A 5,000-nucleotide genomic window follows, 5' to 3' on the forward strand; every position below is an offset into this window, starting at 1 on the left:
CAGCTACACACCTCTGACAAGTAAGTCAACTATTATATATAAGTGTGTTGCTTTACTGTTTATGGTTAGTCATGGCCTAGTGGTTAGGGAGTTGATCTGGTGACCTAAAGGTTGCTGGTTCGATTCCAGAACCGGTGGGAAATGACTGAGGTGCCCATGAGCAAGGCACCTAACCCCTAATCGCTCCCCGGGCGCCACACAAGGCTGCCCGCTGCTCTGGGTGTGTGTATCCACGTTTGCAGTGTGTGTGTGTGTTAACTACTCACTACTCTGCTCCTAATGTGTGTGCATTAACTTGGATGGGTTAAATGCAGAGGTCAAATTCCAAGTATGGGTTACCATACTTGGCTGTCACGTGTCACTTTCACTTTCACTTTCACTTTTTTAACTTACCTAGCTTGTTACACGTAGAATGTGGCTGTAACATTAGCTATGCAGTTACTTGCACTAATGTAAAGGTAGACAGCATCAAGTATGTGTGTGAATACACACACTGTAACGCGAGTGTTGTATTGTACACTTCTTTGTTATTTGGATAACCGTTTTCCTGTTGGTTAACGTTATATATGGCGCGCGCGATATCCGCATTTCAAGATCGCAGAGCTTGATGTAATTGTAATAAGATAAATTACAGACGTTACAGATCTCTCATGAAAAGGCAACAGTAGGTTCGCGTTAGCTACATGATAATAACTGTAAACCATCCGAATAAAGTACCGTATTCAGACATAATATTTTAAACTAACCATTCGGAAACGTCCTGCTGGAGCCGCTGAGTTGCAAATTCTTCATCCGCTGCTTCTCCATCTGGACCAGATTCTGGGTCAAACTGAAATGCTTGAACGACTGCGTGTCTTCGTGCCATTGCAATATATCCAATGTAAACATGCGCGGTACCGTTGCCGCAAGATGGTCAAGGCCACACCCACCCTCCACCTTGCGCCGCCTTTCTCCTCCTCATCAGCATTTAAAGCTACAGACACCGAAACGGCCCGTCTGAAGAAAGCTCATTCTGGGACTGGCTTGTAGTGGCTATAATTCTGCACCAAGGCTGAATTTTTGGAAAGAGATTTCAGATACAGTACTAGGGACCACTAAGGCCTATATTAAAGCCTACAAAAAGTAGCATGTCATGGGACCTTTAAGACAAAGTTCTGGAAACATGAAACGTCAGCAAAAGCCTCAATTTATTCTCATTTCTGTCTAGACTACACACTTGACACATTAGACACATTTGTGAGGGAGCTAACACTCCTATAGGAAGTCAATGTACAGGTACATTAGCATATGTGAACAATATAAATGTGGCAATATGGACGAGTCCGAGAGCTGTGGGAACGGAGCAAGGTCAGTGACGTGAGCGTTAATGAGTTCAGGGAGGATAAAGGGAGGAGCGACGACAGTGAAGGACGAGAGAGGACCAGGCCTGCACTTTACATTGTGTTTTGTTTATGTTTCTGCGACAGTCGTCCGCGAGGAGCGGACGCTTTACTTTCGTTTTGTGTTTGTGCTAAACGTTCGCCGGTTCCCGCCTCCTTCCTCCCTTATCAACTAACCTTACAATAAACTACAGCCTAAAGTCAGCTGCTTATTAATGTCAATTAATGTCTGCTTGACACCAACTCAATCATATAAACACAAGGCGTGTGATTTGTAATAACATCATCAGAAAATGTCACGTTTGTTAGTATGCCGTGGCCTGACTTCACCTGTTGTTTCCTAATATGCAGAGGCGTGCACATTGCTACCGAGTCTAGATATTTTTCCATTTGTCAATGACATTTGCTCGGTTTAACAGCATCTGATTTGATTAAATGCTCCTGTGTTCACTCAACCAAGCGCACAACAACCCACACACAACCCTCTCCCTTTCACTTTTTCCCTTTCTCGCATACTATTGATAAAAATCACCCACCGCTATTCTCTGGGCGGCGATATGAACTCATAAGAAAGATGGTGAATTGATTACCAACAGAAATGTCACTAATGCAGGTTTGTTTTTTTAAGCTGTGATTTATGACGCATTTGTGACTGACACCTCAGAGATTTATATCCGTCAATCATTATACTTCATGGATGATGCATCTATCGCCCTCCTAAACAACTTCTACAGTCTTAGGGCCGGTTTACACAGAACATGTTTCTGCTGTTAAAAATGCAGGTCAGTGTAACGAAAAATAGCGCTAGGTCTAGAGAAGGATTTTTTTACAAGTTGAACTTCTTTGTCAACTTTGTGAACTTGAGCATTTTTAGAAAGAGACGCTGCAAAAGACGTGAGCGCAACAGTTAGAGACGTCCATCTAGCGCATTTACATTGAAAAACAATGGAAAAGTAGCGCAGTGGAATGGAAAAACATGTTATATCCTCAGTCAGGAATCAGGATAACTGCCCACACAGGTTATAGTAACCTAATCCCATTTTACTAGTAAGATCAATGCAAAAGCGTTGGGCCTTAAAAGATAAGGCAAGACTCAGAGCAGAGGTGAGGAGAAGGAAAGCTAAAAAGCAAGACAGATTATCCTATCTGGATCGCTGGATTGCTTTGGCCCTGGGCGGTTTGACTGGAGAATCTGTTGTAGCAAGTTTAACTAACAGAGTTTTAGCTAAGGACAAGTTGTTTTGCTAGACTGTCACTTTTAACATCTCATACTATACGAAAGCATATTGCATGACACCTGGAAACACTCTCGGCAACCTGCTGTAAGCATAGATGGAAAATCATCTTTAAAGTTCCCCTATTATGCTACTTTAAAGCTTCTCCTACAATAGGTTTACATGCATTCAAGGTCAATAAACACTCAAATTTTCGTTTCTCACTGTGCCAGAAACGGTTCGATAAAGAATTCAGTCTTTCTAAAGCCCTACTTTCCTAAAAGCCTGCTCTGATTGGTCAGATGGCCCAGTCTGTTGTGATTGGTCTATCACTTACAGCGTGTGTTGGAAACGAAACGGCCATTTCCATATCTAAATTTTGACGTCGACAACACAAACCAAATTCTTCTAGGCCATTGAAGTCCATAGGATGGCATTATGCAATTACAAACCTACTTATGTTCATGCAGGAAATAAGACTATAGAATTACTGATGACTCATTTCAGGCAGTCATTAACTCCATTTACCGCGCTTAAATCTTTTAAACTTTGCAGACCTTTTACATTCACAAACAGCTATATAACACATTGCATGAAAATAAATATTTTTAAAAAGTACAATAGGGGCCCTTTCAACCAGGGACGAAATAGGTCTTCTAAAAAGAGAATGGCATGAAACATAGGGCAGTAAACGAAGCCCTATGGCAATAAGACAGCTGGTTGATTTCTAGCAACTGGGTAACAGAGATTTAAGTATAGTAAAGTTGATTCTCCATCTGAGACTTAAATTCTGTGTTTTAGTGGGTGTCTTAATTAAAGACTGTTTACTTCCAGTCAGCTAAATCTTCTACACAACCACCACAAATTCGCACCAAGTCTACTTTGAGAGCTCAGATGTCGGCACTTCGCTTGTTTCCCTGTCACACTGGTCCTCTCGTGGGTGCCAAGACACCCACACAGTCACATAGGAATTCAATAAATTGAGGGAATGGGAGAGTACCATGCTGTTTTGTGTCAGTTGCTAAGCAAAGTGAATCAACCAATTGACAATTTTGACGTTCGGCTTTTGGTTCATCTCAAACAGCAGCATCGACCCACAATCACACTGAGCAAAACAGCCTCTGCTTTAAAACATAAAGGGTGAAGAAATTTGTCTTCAACTGTCCTCACACTTAGTCTTTACCTTTTTTCTCCTTCCATCTCTCTTTTGACCTAAGAACAATCTTGACATTATAGGTCAAAGTGCAGTGATTCCTAACAGCATTGTGCTTTGACAACTAAGCCACTCCATCATCTATTGTTGACTATGGTAAAGCCAACTAATCAGTTGTATTGAATTCATTGATCCAACCCAAAGCCTTTGGTTTGCACCGAAATCCATTAAAATTCACCCAATTGTGTGGTTCAGGCCCTCTGTAAACTATAATGAATAATGTTTTCAATTAAAACGCCACTTGACAGCTGTCCTTCCAGTCATTGTGTTGCTTAAGGTTCAGCTTAAGTTCAGAACTGCACTGTCATCTGTGCTATGCAGCTGTCATGTAAATACGTTTCTGAGTACCTTAACAGACATCAGTAAAATAATAATAAAACACGTTATGATCCAGGATTGTAACCAGGTCGTCTGACAGACAAAATCTGATGAGATGCCTACCTGGACAGCATTTTGGATGCAGTGGGGATCACTTTCATGGCAATTCATAACCACTGTTTTCAGGTTTTGGTGAATCAGTAACTAATTCATATGAATTCGGAATCTTATTCACACATTTTTCATACTATAGTATCTACTTAAGTCCCACTGAAGGTTTGATTTAGGGGTGGAACTTGCTTACTTTTTTCCTAAAAATCATACGTTTCTACAAATCACATCATACAAATCAATACGAAATCGGCATTGGCAGCACCTCGTAAAATACTTCTGTTTCCTCATGAGAATGGGTTGCATAATTAGTTTGATCAATATAGGTATCAATATACTGTAGGTAATCAGTCAATATATGATCAATAGGTAATCAGTTATTAGTTCTTTAACATCAGGTCTACCGATAAGTGCTGCCATTTGGTGCTTACCTAAGTATAGCTTACTTATTTAAATATATTGTTTAGTTTAACAAAAGAAAAGAAAATTACTAATTGAATTATGAAAAACTTTTTACATACTTGGTTAAGTAAGTACTTAACTCAAAATAGTCCTACGGAAATATGCATAAATATAAATTGCAAAAACAATAGGCCTACTTATTAAATACTTAGAATTATTCAAATATTCATAATGGGTAGTAGCCAATATTTTTAATGCTGCAGCCTACTGATTATTTATTAGGCCTACTCAAAATAATCATCAAAAAACTCAAAAAATCGATCGGTTATCTAATAATTGTCATTCTCTTAGTGGGCATAAGAT

The 5,000-nt window shown here is 39.9% G+C and overlaps 1 protein-coding gene across 1 annotated transcript in view; it reads right to left on the bottom strand.

The window, feature by feature from the left end:
- Positions 1 to 5,000, bottom strand: part of LOC309474094 (inactive phospholipase C-like protein 2) — a 74,245-nt gene that overhangs the window by 68,494 nt on the left and 751 nt on the right. The gene's annotated exons all lie outside the window — the stretch shown is intronic.

The sequence above is a fragment of the Leuciscus leuciscus genome, assembly GCF_965113295.1.
Source record: "Leuciscus leuciscus genome assembly, chromosome: 1".
NCBI classification, from domain to species: domain Eukaryota; kingdom Metazoa; phylum Chordata; class Actinopteri; order Cypriniformes; family Leuciscidae; genus Leuciscus; species Leuciscus leuciscus.